Source organism: Adiantum capillus-veneris, chromosome 28 (assembly GCF_014529385.1).
Source record: "Adiantum capillus-veneris isolate H3 chromosome 28, ASM1452938v2, whole genome shotgun sequence".
In the NCBI taxonomy this organism is placed as follows: Eukaryota; Viridiplantae; Streptophyta; class Polypodiopsida; order Polypodiales; family Pteridaceae; genus Adiantum; species Adiantum capillus-veneris.
Window position 1 is genome coordinate 42769636 of NC_140958.1, and position 18746 is coordinate 42788381.

Sequence of the window (18746 nt, forward strand, 5' to 3'; positions counted from 1 at the left end):
GGAGAGCCAACGGATGTGGCTACAGATATCATGACAAAATTAATTGACCGTGTCGAGCAATTTCAATTGAAATTAACCAGTATTGTGTGGTAAGCCTCCTCCGTCAGCGTATAGAAATCGTTACAAGGAGTCGGCCATACCGAGCAACTTGCTTCCTTCAACAAGTCTAGGAAGAGGCCATGCATGTCTCCTTGAGATATTAAAAAAAATTGCAAATTGGCTATGTTTTATCATCAAATTGAACCGCTGATGAGCCGTGCTTCAGATCAAGGCGGTAGGTACTCAAGCCATGCTTGAGTCGAATGAGTAATTGAATCATTGGTTCTTGGTGTACAATAAATTGTAATGCTTAAAATAACGTGTCACAAGTCGTGCTTGTGCTCGGAGTGACTTAAGTGTACTCCCCTTGATTGCATGCGAGCCTTGTGAGAAGGCAATGCAAGCCTTGCTTACCCAAAATGTTATGTAAATTTCAAAGTAACAATGCATCAAACACATAATTCAGTTGCATGTGCAAATGATGATCATGATGCTAGCAAAACCATGCAAATGAATGGATATTGATAACCTGTGCAACAGCCTTGCTGGGACAAGAATCATTCATCATGTTCGAACAAATTTTCCAAACAATTTCAAAAACAAATACATACCTCAGTACTGATTTGTGCTAACTAACCTTGCTAGCCGCATGTTGAAACTTGAAGTTTGTCTTGCCCTCATGTACTAGCACGGACGTTGGTTGCAAGGCTTCTCTCGGAATGCCTTGCCTTACGTTGTCGAGAAATTTGCGGTCTTGCCAGGAAAGCACCGGGCTTATGGCTGTGAGAGTTTGTGAGAGAACTCAACAAAAACTATATGAAGGAGTTAAACCATAGATGCCATGAAGACTAGGGTTTGGAAAGAAGTGTAATCAAAGAAGACTCACTCTTTCTCTCTTGCACTCACACACACACAAAGAAAGAACGCAAAAGAGAATGTCAAAACAATACGAAGATGAAAACATCAAGGCTATGTTCATATCGTATCATGGGTAATATGAAAGGGTTAATGGATGAGTTAATGGCATTCAATCTTGGCTGACCAAATAGGCTGCAAATTGTTCTTTGGAATTGTAGTTTTGTGCTTACCATAATATATATATTTTGTCTAGTGATTGGGATTAATTGTGTGTACAAATCCTCTTGGTTCATAGCAAGATAACTACGCTTACATCAAAAGAAAAATTATAGTCTATGAGAGGTAGTATGATGGGATCCGATGATATAAGTATTTCATTGAGCCTTTCAGGGCCGAAGAGAAACACTATACGTTGTTGAGAGTGTATTTTACGGCTAATCCATACGTTAATTCTAATAGATCGTACAGAGTGAAAGCGATAGAAATGATCATCATGTGGGTTATTCATCTAGGATAGTATGTGAGAAATGTAGATATGAGAGAAGTGAAGAGATGAGAAGTTTCCCTCCCAAGCCCTATTCTTGCCCGTAGGCAATAAGGATACTGCGGGGAGAGATGTACCTGTAGCAAAGAGAACCTAGAGAGGATGAATTACTAAGAATGAGAGAGATAGGTTCGGTTAAGGAGATGAGATTAGATACATATATATATGTTGGATTAGAGATGAAAATGAAAACAACAAGAAATCAAGAAAACATCAATGTAGAACACATCTTACTTGAAACCCTTCGGCACCATTATTGATGGGAGAGAGAAGAAGAGGGGAGAATTCAACGTTGATTGATACGCCAAGTACAACACCTTCTTTGATTAGAGTTGAGCCTCCAAGGATGGCGTACAAGAATGGCTAATTTTCCTCTAGGAGAAAGTGTAGGCTTGGGCTTATGTTAATGGAGCTAAGTACAATTAGGCATTACTACTCACTCCCTCAAGAATTCCTCTCATCAATGGCTTGAATGCTTGAGTTCCTTCCAAGGAAGAAGAGGTTCCCTTTTATAGGTGAAGGGAACCCCCAAGGGTTTACACAAGAAGAGAGGAGCCAGTGTGAACAAGAATTGGAAAAGTTGGAAATGAGTTGTCCCTGCATGATGTGGGCAAACTGGGGTCCAGTATTTTGATCATATCTCCTCAACCGTGGCTCCAAATAAAAAAGTAAAAATATGGGCAAAAACTTCAGCTCATTAGCTACGATTTTCCTTTTAAAATCGTTTTCCAATTCGGATTGGAACCTTGTGTAAAAAATTCATCAAAATAGGGTCCATTTATGGCAGCAAAAGTCTTCATGTGGTCTCCTTAGCCTAGACTTTCATTTAATTCCAAAGGACACCTCATGCCATATGAAAGCATGACATTGCTCCTTGACAAAGTTTTGTAATCATGCTTGCAATAATGCATTAAAATAAGTGTATCTTTGAAATCATGCCACCTAGTGTCCCACTAGGATTTGATTCTCTCCTAGTAGCTATTTAAAAAGAAATATAAGAAAAGTATAATAAATACATAGAATATATATATATTGGAGTTTACCCTAGATATAGGATCTAGCTAGGGTGTGAGATGATAATGAAATAGTAGAAATAAAGAATCAATGCTTTTTGCCCCAAGTTAACGAGGCGGAGCTATTGATGTTTTTCCCATAGTATTTTCTGATGGTAAAGTAAGGATAGGTTACCCTTGAGAAAAATAATAGGATGAGATAGAAGGCTTATTATTATACTTAAATATGCATATGTACACTATAGAAAATATAATGCGCAAAATCTCCATTATACGCAAAATCTTCATGACGTAGAGACATAAGTTCCTCATCCTCCTCTTCAAAAAACACTTCCAGGCTTCCTGTAATATACTTGAAAGATTTTTGAAACTGCACTTCAACCTTCTGACCAACCTGTAAATCCATATGTACCTCTTTCGCATGGAAGTCTGAATCTGCATCTTCATTCTCAAAAGAATCCTCTAGATAGCCTTTCTCAACATCGAGAGAAACCTCAGAAATGTGCATGGTAAACCTCTCATCAATTCTCTCACCTTTTACCAAATACCTCTCCAGCTTTATAGCATAAAACTTTGCATACCTCTCAAATATGGTGTCTAATTCCCTTTCCAAATCATCCTGGTAGGTATGCTCCCGGTCACTTGTAACCGACTGCTCAAAAATCTCCTTGGAGTTAGTCTCTGACACAATATCTTCACCCCTTCTTCCTTTTTGACTCATCGCTAAATTATCTTCAACTGAATCATGTCTCCACTCATCTAGGGAGAACCCTTCTTCATTACATGACTCTGGTGTCAGCATAGAGCTAGCATCCTCTTCTTGCTTCAAGGAATCACCATGTATACCCTTTCTATCCATAGCAGATAGATGCTCACAAACCTGCTTGCAATTTATACCCTGTGACACAAGACCTAAATCCCTTTTATGCCTCAGATATTGTTTGCATATCTGCAGGCAACCGAATTTCTTAGAACCCTGTATAGTAGGCACTTTATGGCAAGCATCTTTATTTGCATCTTCACACAGATAAGAAATATCACCCCCATCACAGACCATATCCGAAGAGGTTTCTTGCTCTTCTACTCTATCCTCTAATGTCACTTCAACCTGTATAGCATAACCAAACACTTTTCTATCTTTGATTTGTGAATCTTGAAGATTTATAGCTTCAACTGCAGAACCCCAATCCTCATGCAGAGAATCTGCATCTGTCATTCCTTCCTCTACCATGGAATTGTGAAAGCTTGCTGCATCTAGCTCTAAATAAGGCACAATTTCATGAGTCATCTGCATCACATCTGCTACTCCATATATACAAGACATACATATTACTCTGTCAATGCACTCCTCTTCTTCCACCTCGTCTAACTGAGGTACTTCACAATCCGCAATGCTACTAGCAGAGCTATACTCACAAAGGAAGAGATTTTCAGTCACCCCCTCTAAATTAGCACTTTCGCAGCTAGGCATATCCATTTGGGTAGTACCACATGCATCAAACTCGCATAGGAAAGCATTGATAATGACTTCTTTATCGTGGTATATGTCTTCAGCATAGGCATCCGGCTCTTCTAAACTTGGTAAAAGTTCCTGGATCTGCTCAAAAGTAGATTGTAGCACATCACTAATATAGACGTCTTCCACCTGTTTTCCCTTCACATCCTCTGTCAAAACCATAGCATCCTCATCCTTGTATATACACTCATGTGTATCTTCAAACGAATCAAAAGGAGCGTCCAAATCATCTATCATAGCCGACGAGTTTGCATCATCCTCTCAGTCGCTTTGAGCCATTTCAAGAGCTTGGATAGCATCATGAGAGTCATTATCTTGAGATACGAAGGTTACAAGACCCAAACATGCATAAATAGAGTCCACTATGTCTGCTTCATCTGCATACAATAAATTTGCATCTTGCAAAAGATATGCATCTATTACTGCTTCTAAATTAGCCTGTATGGATGTGTTGACACTTGCATGGCTTATAGGAGACACCAACTCTAGCTGGTCACATCCACTTCCACTCTGCTCCATCTCTTGGTCTTGATGTTCCAAGCATACCTATTTTATAGCTATAGAAAACTCACCCCAGTTGCTTGCATATACACTTGCATAGTCTTGAACTTGGTGCTTGAAATCATCACTCACAAGTTCAACAAATGCTAAAATCATCCGATCTTCTGGAATTGCTTGAAGCCTCATCTCTGTCACATAGCACTCAAGATATCCTTCTGGATCATAGCCTTCGAATATATTAAGCTCATTATATACGGATTGCATAGCGCTTTCAATCGCTTTTTGAATCCGGTCTTCTTCTTCAAGCCATTTGCATCTGTCTTCAAGCTCTTTCATTTCAGCATATAGCTGCTCCACTTTGCTAACCATCTTTATGTACTCTCACTCCGGCTTGTTCGCGTCGGGTTCACCAAAAATATGTCGAGAAATTTGCGGTCTTGCTAGGAAAGCACCGGGCTTATGGCTGTGAGAGTTTGTGAGAGAACTCAACAAACACTATATGAAGGAGTTAAACCATAGATGCCATGAAGACTAGGGTTTGGAAAGAAGTGCAATCAAAGAAGACTCACTCTTTCTCTCTTGCACTCACACACACACAAAGAAAGAACGCAAAAGAGAATGTCAAAACAATACGAAGATAAAAACATCAAGGCTATGTTCATATCGTATCATGGGTAATATGAAAGGGTTAATGGATGAGTTAATGGCATTCAATCTTGGCTGACCAAATAGGCTACAAATTGTTCTTTGGAATTGTAGTTTTGTGCTTACCATAATATATATATTTTGTCTAGTGATTGGGATTAATTGTGTGTACAAATCCTCTTGGTTCATAGCAAGATAACTACGCTTACATCAAAAGAAAAATTATAGTCTATGAGAGGTAGTATGATGGGATCCGGTGATATAAGTATTTCATTGAGCCTTTCAGGGCCGAAGAGAAACACTATACGTTGTTGAGAGTGTATTTTATGGCTAATCCATACGTTAATTCTAATAGATCGTACAGAGTGAAAGCGATAGAAATGATCATCATGTGGGTTATTCATCTAGGATAGTATGTGAGAAATGTAGATATGAGAGATGAGAAGTTTCCCTCCCAGGCCCTATTCTTGCCCGTAGGCAATAAGGATACTGCGGGGAGAGATGTACCTGTAGCAAAGAGAACCTAGAGAGGATGAATTACTAAGAATGAGAGAGATAGGTTCGGTTAAGGAGATGAGATTAGATACATATATATATGTTGGATTAGAGATGAAAATGAAAACAACAAGAAATCAAGAAAACATCAATGTAGAACACATCTTACTTGAAACCCTTCGGCACCATTATTGATGGGAGAGAGAAGAAGAGGGGAGAATTCAACGTTGATTGATACGCCAAGTACAACACCTTCTTTGATTAGAGTTGATCCTCCAAGGATGGCGTACAAGAATGGCTAGTTTTCCTCTAGGAGAAAGTGTAGGCTTGGGCTTATGTTAATGGGGCTAAGTACAATTAGGCATTACTACTCACTCCCTCAAGAATTCCTCTCATCAATGGCTTGAATGCTTGAGTTCCTTCCAAGGAAGAAGAGGTCCCCTTTTATAGGTGAAGGGAACCCCCAAGGGTTTACACAAGAAGAGAGGAGCCAGTGTGAACAGGAATTGGAAAAGTTGGAAATGAGCTGTCCCTGCATGATGTGGACAGACTAGGGTCCAGTATTTTGATCATATCTCCTCAACCGTGGCTTCAAATAAAAAAGTAAAAATATGGGCAAAAACTTCAGCTCATTAGCTACGATTTTCTTTTTAAAATCGTTTTCCAATTCGGATTGGAACCTTGTGTAAAAAATTCATCAAAATAGGGTCCATTTATGGCAGCAAAAGTCTTCATGTGGTCTCCTTAGCTTAGACTTTCATTTAATTCCAGAGGACACCTCATGCCATATGAAAGCATGACATTGCTCCTTGACAAAGTTTTGTAATCATGCTTGCAATAATGCATTAAAATAAGTGTATCTTTGAAATCATGCCACCTAGTGTCCCACCAGGATTTGATTCTCTCCTAGTAGCTATTTAAAAAGAAATATAAGAAAAGTATAAAAAATACATAGAATATATATATATTGGAGTTTACCCTAGATATAGGATCTAGCTAGGGTGTGAGATGATAATGAAATAGTAGAAATAAAGAATCAATGCTTTTTGCCCCAAGTTAACGAGGCGGAGCTATTGATGCTTTTCCCATAGTATTTTCTGATGGTAAAGTAAGGATAGGTTACCCTTGAGAAAAATAATAGGATGAGATAGAAGGCTTATTATTATATTTAAATATGCATATGTACACTATAGGAAGTATAATTATGTATCTTTAAAAAAAAACAAGATAACTCTTGTAGCATGCGTTCCCACTATGTACGTGTCACAGCACGACAATGTGAAGAGCGATAATGGATCAGAAAGATAGCCGCGCTATCTTTCTTCATTAGTAAAGTACTCCACCAGATTAAATTTACGGTTTTTCGTGTGCATATGCTTTTGTAGCCAAATTTAATGCTTCAGATAACTGTCACAAGCCGTGCTTGTGCTTGGAGTGCATAAGATGCACTTTCTTTGATGCATGCTAGAACTATGCAATAGAGGTGATACTTCCTCTATCTTAAGAATACGCTTCCTAAGCAATACTCATCCTTGCTGTTAGAGAATCAAGTCGTACTTGTGTATGGAAAATTGTTGCAATAATTGTGTTACAATGGATACGAACATTAACCATTCAGAAACATCATAACCATGTCATACTCAAGCCATGCTTGATGCTAAACTTCCATCAACACAATCACTGGTCTTTGGGCAATCAAAGTTTGCTAAACCCATACCTTGCTGGGTGTAGACGCCTTGGACAACCCATACGTGCACATGAGTATGAGAACCATATGATTTGCACAAGCCTTACATCGGGCGGGATGCAACATGTGCTTGAGGAAAATAACAAAGAAAATTGAAATTTATTGCTTACCGCATAAATGTCCTCATGCAACTGGCCTTGGCGATTGCATGTCGAAAATATTCAAGCTTGCGTGATCATGCGAGAGCCACTGTTCCGCCTTTCTTGGTTGTGGATGCAACCATGCAACATGGCCCTTTGGTCACATGGTACTACTCATCCACAGGAGGTGGCCTCATATGCATATTATATTCACCATGGGCCGTAGCCCTTAGCAAGAGTGGGAGCCCAAAATAGGGCGCCCAAAAGACCTAAAAAAAAAAGAAAAGAAAAGTGAACTAAATAAATCCCTGGCTATGGTGGACTCTTGCAGCCGACTGCGCGCAGGAGATAAAGAGAAAGACCATGGCATGCGTTGCTTGGCTCAGCGCGTTCATGAAGCGAGTCTTTCTCCTCAGCCCGGCGTGTATCTACCGAGCGTGTCTCCTCGCCGATTTGCTGAGGTCGAAAAACTTCTCCCTCCCGACATAGGGGTCGTTTCCCCCGCGGCCTCAACCTCTTGCTTGCATGCTCCATGCAAACAAGTGAAATTCCTGCTCGACCCTATTCTCCAAATCCGAGAGAGCTAGAGATTTCGAGGGAGAGGGAGAAAGAGAGAGAGATCCCTACCTAGAGGGAGAGAGAGCTCCATGCCTTCTCCTCCTCCATGACTCCACCTTACTCTGATACCAATGTTAGACAAGGGGAACTAGAACCTAGGAGTCCACCTCCCAACCACCCACTATGTAGCATGGCCCCTGGCCCTTTGCCCTAGTTGGACTCCCTTTCCACACTGCCTAGCCCGGCCTTGCCCTTATCTAGTCCGGCCTTGCCGTTGTCTTGACAAGGAATATCCTTCTCTCCTAGTAGCAACACATGCACACCATTGGATTCGAACATCAAACTATTGTGCTCATAGCTACGTTTAATTGATGATCCTAGACTATGGTACCACTCCCAACAAAGGATCACATGTGCCCGATCCATATTTATGACTTGGAAATTCAACGACGTGTGATATCCTTGAATCTCCAGCGATACATCTTTCACTTGAGTATCCCACACCTCGGCATCATGGCTATTAATCATTGCTACCTTGTAATGATGGGAAATCAAAGTTTAAGGAAACTTGAGTTGTTTCTCTATCTTATAGTTAGTGAAATTGTGCAAAGCACCATTTTCTACCAGGATTCACACTTTGTGGCCTTGGATAAACCCATGCATATGCACCAGCACATGTGGACCAAAGGTCAGCTGCCACATTGAGGCCGTGATATAGCACTCGTGCACCGCTTCAGTGTGTACTACCTCCACATTGGAGAAATGAGAGGATTACTCAGGAAGCAATTGCACCATGTGCATCGCTTTCTCCTAACCTTGGGCGGCAGACTTCCCCTTGGGACAATCCTTTTTTCCGTGTCCACTCCTTAAACATGTAAAAGATAACTTTTCCTTCTTAGCCTTCTCAAACTCTTCACTAGACAGAGGGCCCCTAGATCCCTTAGGCTTCTTGGATGCCTCACATGCAACTACTATAAATTTTCTCCTATTGTGTTCATGTTGTGCGCGTGCGTTTGCATGTACAGTGTCAGACACGTGAGTGTTATGCAATGTTTTTTCATCGGGATTGTCGTGTACATGTGCTTGCACTATAGCCTCTACAAGAATCTTGGGGTCTTGGGTTTTTACATGCTTCTTAAGCTCTGGTGTCAACCCATGGATAAACCCACACATTTGTTGAAAGCTATCTAAACCCTCCAACTTGAGAATCATGGCACAATAGTACGAGATATACTCCAATAGTGTCTTATATTGACGCAAGAGTACCTGTCCCATGCAAACTGATTTTTGTCCACTTCATTTGTGCGCAGAATTTTTTTGTTGAACACATTCTCAAAGGCTGCCCAAGTCTATGGTTTGATGCTCTTCTCCTTGAGTGACATCCACCATTTGTAGGCCTTTCCTTTTGGTGCCAGACTCATTTTAAATTCCTTGACTGCATCTAGAGTGTATCTAAGATCATGAATCCCATCCCATTTGCTTGGAAATATATTCACACTATTTTTGTTGCATTCCCTTTCCTCTCCTCTAAAAATCAGTGGTGCGTTATTCTTTAACAAGTCATCACCACTTTTGGAGAGAGAAGATGCAACTCCTCCAGATTGGAGCCTTGCTCCTATAGACCAGGTGTGCTCCCACCAGGTATAGGAGTAGTAGAAACCCGAGTCTGCTCATTAACTTGGCCCTTGTCCGACTGTTGCATAAATTGCACAAGAATACCAGACATCTTGGTGACATTCGCATTCAACTATGCAAATTAGATTTTAAAACAGTCATGCGTGTTTGCAATGCATTAAACTCTTGGATATCAAACAATTCATAGCTATCATTTGACCTTGTTGTCACACGGGCACCCTCCATGAGATTTCAAAATAAAACGTATGTTGCATGTCAATATCCCAATCCATGGTGATTTCATGCTATGTTAGCAAGACAAAAGATGTACCCTAGAGAAAATTGCTTGTCTAGAACATATAAAAATCGACTATGAACCATCGCAATTGAAATCAATTAGCCTTGCTAATTTACTTCTGCCAGTTGTAGAGAATTTTTGATGTCAATGTTGAACTTTGATAAGCATCGTCCAAGTGCGAGCTTTGCCAATTTTTAAAAGATCACCAAAAAAAGACCACGTCTAATCCGATTGCTAAAAATGGCACTCAAGGAACTAGTTCCTGGCAAAATTGATGTGATGATTCGAGACTAGCTAGAGACTATTCTTGGCAAGCAACTTGCTTCCAACACCAATGATGAAGATTGGAGACTTTCAAAGATTTTTGCAAAATCTTTTTAGCAAATAACAAAGTGTCATTGAATCAAAGATCATACATCGCTCCTTTACAAAGTATGATGGTGAGGAAAACGATGAGAATGTTCTATCTTGTCTTAGTCAGTTTGATGCTTAGTTCTCTAGAGAAAGAATTTTTGAGTGTAAACATATTAAATGTGCAATTAATCATATGACTATAAGGGCTTTGTTATGGGGTTATTTTTGAGAAAAAATCTTAATGCTTCATGCATTTGGGATCATCAAATCAAAGAGTCCTTTTTTAAACTTCATAATTTCTACTCCATGCTGATTGTGGATGGAGTAATTTTGTGTGGGTTCCAATGCGATATTATTTTCCAATATACACAACGATTGATTAAAGAATTTCTTAATGACATGCTGCATAAAAAACAAATAGCCTCATATAAAGACAAAGGTTTAAGCATATTCAGCTTAATTTGGATACCTTCTTCACGTGCAGGCAGTAGCAGATCAACTGCAACATGCACTCACTAGCTTGGGGCACCTTTTGGAGGTTCGTCTGCAAGATGGGCTGTTGTATCCATTATGTGCATCTCTTAATGCAAAATTTACTACCAACAACGAGGGTTTGGCCATGGTCTACTTTGGGATAGGGGTTACTCTTGGAGGGGGGAACCCAGTTGCCCCACCCCTCTTCGAAGGTGATTGGTGTTGCAACACTTGGTATATTTTCTCCCCTTGGGCTAATGCAACCTAATGTTGATCTTGTTGAAGCAGCAACTTATGGATTGCAGGTGCATGGTAAGGAGGATAATGAAGGGTGACTGCCACAATTATTTTTGAGGACAAATTGCTTGCTTGGTAGGACTGGAGGTCGTGTGGTTGGGATCTCTTTGACATGCATGGTAAGTTGTAATATGATTTGCATGGCTCTTTGACAAAGGCCTGTGAATGGAGGAGACTATGTGTGAGGAGGTGATGGAGCTTGATGCTCCCCCCTTATGCAGCTTCATATGGTTATGTGGTTTACTTTGGTGGATGGCTCCTTGATCAACCAATTTGTTTTGTTTCAAGATATGGTTATCTATGTTTTACAATGGTGTATGAGATTGGGGTGGTTCCCATGTTAGTCACTGGACTCTTTTTGTATTTAGGCTTAGATATTATTGTCCTCCTGTCTAGTAGTGTCGCTACATGAGGCTTTTGTGTATTTTTTATAGATTTAATCCATTTACTCAACCTCCACTTGGTGGTGTAGGTGTTGGAAAAAAAAAAAAGAGAGAGAGAGAAAAGATTCAATTTCTTGAAAACAAATGCAAGCCAATATTTGTTTTTTGGGTCAAACAATCCTTGGTACTTTAATTCTTTCAATATGAGCTATTGACATGCATGTTTGTATTCTCTTTATTTTCCATAATTGCATGCTTCAATTATGAATTTTAAAATTTATTTATTTTGTTCTAACCATTAACTTCAAATTACATATTTATTTTACAAGGACATGAAAACCAAACACACTAAGATTTGAATAGTACTCAAATTGCATCTTAAATATTCGTCTCTTTCTCTTATTTCCAACAGTCACCATGCCATTCTTTATCTCTCCTTAGTTGATTTTATGATATGGCTACAAGACTTATCCTCTCTTACGATATGTGGAAAAAGTTGGGCTCAAAGTGAAAAAAAAAATGCTATTGTTAGTAGCCAACCTAACAATAACACCAATTTTTTTTCAGCTTTGAGCCCAATTGTTGTAGCTTCACTCTAATTATTAAATGAGATTCCGGTTGAGTCAAGTACTTTATAATTGAATCCATTCATTCAAAAATGTATGATATGTAAATGGGGCCAAGATCTTTCAATTTGTAATTGTCTTGATTAGATGTGATACTCAACCCTATTTTACCTAGATTTTGAGTCAAATGAGATGCTAATAACAAAGCTCGGCATTGTACATATTCTTCAAAGCATCGTTTAAAACACTGATTCGCACCATCTTGGCGGGTTGACAAGAAGAAACGCCCCCTGCTGGCCGTTGCCGATGCCATCTCCTGAGACGTCCTAGGGTTTTGCAAGTGCAAGAGAGTTCTCTCTCTCTCTCTCTCTCTCTCTCTCTCTCTCTCTCTCTCTCTCTCTCAACCAAAAACTAAAAAAAAAACTGCTGAAAATAGTCCGCGCCAAAGTTGGTGTAGCCAACTCTCTCTCTCTCTCTCTCTCTCTCTCTCTCTCTCTCTCTCTCTCTCGCGTGTAGTTGAGTTGAGAAATTGGTGTAGTCGACAGCCTCGCTCTCACTGTGTGTGTGTGTGTGTGTGTGTGTGTGTGTGCACGCGCACAAGTTGCATGACATTTGAAATCTAATTATCAGGCGACTGGCAACCGCAAAGCCATTGGCATACACATCTCGCAGTTGAGTTAAGAAATCTCTCTCTCTCTCTCTCTCTCTCTCTCTCTCTCTCTCGCCAACGCGGACTGTTTCTAGCAGTTTTTTTAGAGAGAGAGACTTCTCCAGCATGTTTTTTTAGAGAGAGATTGTTTCCAACATATTTTAATAGAGACTCTCCCCCCCCCCCCCCCCCCTCTCTCTCTCACCGACGCGAACTGTTTCCAGCAGGTTTTTTTTAGAGAGAGAGATTGTTTCCAGCATGTTTTTTTAGAGAGAGAGAGAGAGAGAGAGAGAGAGAGAGAGAGAGAGAGAGAGAGAGAGAGAGAGAGAGAGAGAGAGAGAGAGAGAGAGAGAGTCCGACGAAGCCCCCCATTCTCTCCTCATCGTATACCCTCAAAGGAACATTGGTGCAGAGCTTGAAGTGAATGGGGGCAAAATTTCTCCCTCAGAGAGAGCATGCTTTGTTTTGAGAAGAGATAGAGTGGATGCAGGGGTAGCGGAGGCTACCAATGTGAGCACCAACAACCTTAGAACAACCGTGGATCTACCATTTGAGATTTATGATAAGGATGAGCTTGTCATTTATGGGACATTCGGTAGGGCAGCTTCCACATCAGAGTATGAATCAACAAAGGATGGGCACATTGTTGTGGCTTCCGCACCTTGCCATAGTAATGAGGTAGGATGGAGCATGGAGTGCGCATGTTAAAAAAAACTACTGGAAACAGTCCGCGATGGTGCGGACTGTTTCCAATAGTTTTTTTTAGTGTTTGGGGGGGGGGAGAGAGAGAGAGAGAGAGAGAGAGAGAGAGAGAGATTTTTAAGCTTGTAAATATCAGACAAGGAGAGAGCTCTAGACTCGCGAGCAACCAAGAGAGAGAGAGAGTGAGAGAGCGATTTCTTGGCTCAATATTAATACCGTGAAAATTGTATCGCAGCTTAATATCGTGAAAAATGTGTCACAGTGTAATATTGTGCCGTAATTGCCAATTTCCAAAAATGTCAGAAGGCAAGGGGAAAATGCGAGCATCTGTACAGCAAACACGCGTCCATGCGAGAGAGAGAGAGAGAGAGAGAGAGAGAGAGAGAGAGAGAGAGAGAGAGAGAGAGAGAGAGAGAGAGAGAGAGAGAGAGAGAGAGAGAGAGTAGGCATCCAAAAGACATCAAAAAACTAATAAGAAAAACCTCTTGAAACAGTCCGCATCGGTGTGAACTGTTTCAAGAGGTTTTGTTTTATTTTTTAGAGAGAGTGAGGGGGGGGGGGGGAGAGAGAGAGAGAGAGAGAGAGAGAGAGAGAGAGAAGAGAGAGAAGCTTTCAACGACAACCGATTGCAAGTTGTGCTTGTGAGGTAACTGGGTTGTTTGCTACCTACAACTTGAAAGAGACCCGAGAGCATGTAGTCTACTAAGCCAAGTGGGAATGTGAATAAAAACGGAGTGGTGGCAAAGATGGCAGGCGCCGCTGTTCTTTGTGGCATTGCATGGAGCATTTACAAGATGGTGAAGCCACTTCTCTACAAACCCAAGTGTACCACCTAGGCACCAGATTGAGAGAGGGGACACTCTCTACTCCATGCAGAATCTCTTCTACAAGGATGCCCAAAGGCATACTATAATAGCAGAAGTCTTCAAATGACGTCCCAAGATTGACTACAATACCACAAGGCTTCAAAAGAATTAAGCTCCTTGATTGTTCTAAAAAAGGCATCAAAAGAGCTGATCTATGTATACATCCTAGGGAAAGCTTAATTGAGGATGGGTGCTTCAGATGTGAAGCTCCAGCCGTGACCAAATTGGCATCCATGATTCTTGCATGACACCTTTTACTTTCCTTAGTAAGACCTACCACCTTCTAAAAAGGACTAGGGTGCTTGCTTGTCACCCTTCGCTTTCCTCTAGTTATAGTTTCCTGACCTTTGCTTTCTTTGAAAAACACGGTCACCTCATAAGCTATAAAGTGCCCTTAAAATTTTCACAAATATGTCTCTCTACAAAGAATATCATAAGGTGGTGAGTCCTATTAGTCTTTAGTTCCACACTTGTTGTTTGTAGCAGCTAGGCAAGAAATTATTGCCCTTGCAAGGCAATATGTGCGCCTATATACAAAAGATATGGAGGTGACAGATACATGCAAGCGATAGGGTGGATGCAATTAGTGCAGTTTGGGACACATTGCAAAAGAGACCACTGCTAGCGAAAAGCAAAGGTAGTGCGTAGGGCATCTCACTATCGATGCTAGTACAAATCTTCATGAGGAAAGATTTGAGAGGCTATGGGTTGGTGCAATTGCCATTATTACTAGCATTGATGCTCGTGGATGGGTAGCAGTAGTAGTTGAATATTCCAATTTTCAAATAAGTTGCAAGTTGGGTAGAGCGAGAAAGGGAGAGGGGGGGGGAGGTATTTAGGGATAACTAAGCTATTGTATGTCTTTTGCTATACAAATTCCTTTTATGAATTTTTTTATTATCAATCATGTTTGGCTCTGCTCGGTTTTATGATTGCTCGAAAAGTTTTGCTCGAAGTTTGGAATTCTCCCTCACTTGTATGGTGTGGCATTTTAATTTGGAGTATAGTTACATGGTCACAGCTAAAAGCTCTTTTGTTCGATGTAATCTTTTCTAGATATTTTGTGATTCCAAGTACGACTACTATTTTTTGTTTTTGCTCATATTACATGTCATAAAATCTAATATCTAACTAACCCAAATGATTTTTTCATATTAAATTGATCATTTAATGTGGGATAATAAACGGGAACAAGGGTTAGAATATAGACATGTGCTTACGGATCTATCTCAACACGGGGCCAATGGTAAAGGGGTCCAAATGAGAGATGGTCTGTCAAAGAGCAATGCTACCTAATGGAGCTTAAAAGACCTTAGGGTTAGCTTCATTAAAGACCTCCAAAAGTTAGTGTTAAAAAGTCATTTGACCTTATGCAAGCTAGGACTAACCTCGAGGTGGGAATCGTACTCAAGCATGAGGTGCTAAGACGCATAAAGTGGCTGTGGGAACCTTGCCCAAAGCTTGAGGTGATTTTTATGCTTAAATAAATAAGGTTTTTGAAATGTTAAATTCAAAAATAAGTTCTCAAGAGGCACGAACGTCCATGCTTGATTGACTAAGGCTTGAAGTATTCAATTCAAAACAAATGACTTAAGAAGCATAAAAGACACATGTTTGCTTGATTGAATAAGTCCTTGGAGTATTCCATTCAACCAAATGACTTAATAAGCATAAAAGACAGATATTCAAATGATTCTCCACATGTGGCCCTCATGATGTGCTTGAATACTATTGGTTAGGTTTTAAAGGGGTCCAATGAGAATTTAGATCCATAAAAATAAATAATTAAGTTCTTTCTCTCAAAAGAGAAAAAAGAGGACACATGTCCAAAGGAAATAATAAAATAATACAAGAGAGGGAGAGAGAGGTGTGGTCGAAGCATGAGAGGGGGGGTATACTCTCCCACATACACACACACACACACACATTCTCTCATTGTGTGGAGTGCAAATTGCAAGAGCTCCATCTCCTTCTCCAAGTTTGTTGAGAAGTGGAGAGCCTACACCAACACTCTTGGCTATGGAATGCAAATCCAACCAAGAGCCATGCTTCAATGCTTAAACTTGCCATCTTCTTCATCTTCATTACTATGCTATTATGCTATGCTAAGCAAGAAGAGTGATGATAAGTGAGGAACTATTTCTTTCTCCTATGGAATGTTTCTTCTTCCTCTTCCCTACCCTCATTCCCCGCTAGCTCTCTCCACCTTTGAAGGTGTTTGAGGCGTTGGGACTGAGGTTTAGGATATTTAATGCTTTTTGCAAAGTTTCTGTTAAGCTCGTGATGCATTTCCATCTTCATAGCATCACCAAGGTCACAAGTAACACAAAGATTGTATTGTAACGAAGTCTCTCTTGATGGGAGAATCTATAATACAAACGCCTTTTGGAGGGGAGACCGGCTCCAAGTAAATCGGGTCCTCTTCTATTGTCATGTTCTCTAATACTCTCTCTATTGCAAAAGTATTGTTCATGCCAAGCTAATTAAGTACTATGTTTATGTTGCTACCATCAATTAAGTTCACCCTCCATGTTCTCAAAGTAATCTCACAAAAATGCTCACTCTAATTCTCTTAATTTCACTATTCTTAAAGTTCATAGGCCATTAGCATTACATTGGTATTATAGCATTTGGTTTCTCTTTTCTTGCTTAAGAAGAGAGGTCCTTAAGTAGCCTATTAATGGTTGATTTTGTTAATTATATTAGGGTAAGTGGGACTAGGATCTATTATCGATTTTGTTGAGCCCACTATGTGGGATATGGTGCACACCTCGGGAGCTTTGGTCTTAATAATGGAGTCTTCTTAGACTTGCCTACGGTTTTACCATTATTGAGCCATAAGAAGTCCAAAAGGAGCTATCCCTCGGCAACTTTGCTATGTTATACCCACTCCACTACTCTCTATAATTAACCAATTCAAGCCGTGGGTGTAGATACTTAAGTGCCTATTTTCAAGGGCTAAGAGGAGTAGCAACTAAGGTTTTGAATTGCCAAAGCATACACTAAGTAAACACATAAGTTTAATTAACATGGGTGACAATAACCAAGAGTCCATGCTTGGTTGACTAAGGCTTGAAGTATTCAATTCAAAACAAATGACTTAAGAAGCATAAAAGACACATGCTTGCTTCATTGAATAAGTCCTTGAAGTATTCCATTCAACCAAATGACTTAATAAGCATAAAAGACACTTGTTCAAATGATCCTCCACATGTGGCCCTCATGATGTGCTTGAATACTATTGGTTAGGTTTTAAAGGGGTCCAATGAGAATTTAGATACATAAAAATAAATAATTAAGTTCTTTCTCTCAAAAGAGAAAAAAGAGGACACATGTCCAAAGGAAATAATAAAATAATACAAGAGAGGGACAGAGAGGTGTGGTCAAAGCATGAGAGGGGGGGTATACTCTCCCACACACACACACACACACACACACACACACACACACACACATTCTCTCATTGTGTGGAGTGCAAATTGCAAGAGCTCCATCTCCTTCTCCAAGTTTGTTGAGAAGTGGAGAGCCTACACCAACACTCTTGGCTATGGAATGCAAATCCAACCAAGAGCCATACTTCAATGCTTAAACTTGCCATCTTCTTCATCTTCATTACTATGCTATTATGCTATGCTAAGCAAGAAGAGTGATGATAAGTGAGGAACTATTTCTTTCTCCTATGGAATGTTTCTTCTTCCTCTTCCCTACCCTCATTCCCCGCTAGCTCTCTCCACCTTCGAAGGTGTTTTGAGGCCTTGAGCTGAGGCTTGGGATAGTCAATGCTTTTTGTAAAGTTTATGTTAAGCTCGTGATGCATGAAGCTTTCCATCTTCATAGCATCACCAAGGTCACAAGGAACACAAAGATTGTATTGTAACAAAGTCTCTCTTGAAGGGAGAATCTATAATACAAACGTCTTTTGGAGGGGAGACCGGCTCCAAGTAAATCCGGTCCTCATCTATTGTCATGTTCTCTAATGCTCTCTCTCTTGCAAAAGTATTGTTCATGCCAATCTAATTAAGTACTATGTTTATGTTGCTACAATCAATTAAGTTCACTCTCCATGTTCTCAAAGTAATCTCACAAAAATTCTCACTCTAATTCTCTTTATTCCGCTATTCTCAAAGTTTATATGCCATTAGCATTACATTACACAAACCACATGTCCTTATCAAGTTTTGAGCATTGAAGTAGGTAAAGCTTATTTAGAGAATGCTATTAAAGGCTTCGAATGTTCAAATTGACTTGCTAAAAATAGGCTATCTATATTAAGTGCGATTTTGTCAAGGTGTTAAAATGAGGGTTTGATGTCACAGGGACATCTAATCCATTATCTCTATTTGCGTAGTAAGTTTGAATGCATTCGGAGTATTGTATCTATCTCAAATTATCACTTGAAACTTCTAGGAAAGTAAACTAGCTTTTGGTGTTTGACGCACACTTGACAAGTTGGATTGGCAAGGTAGATTAGGGTTTCTCGAGAGGATAGCCACCTCTGTTAAAACTAATGAATTCCTAAGTACGACTAGAGTGGTGTAGTTAATGGA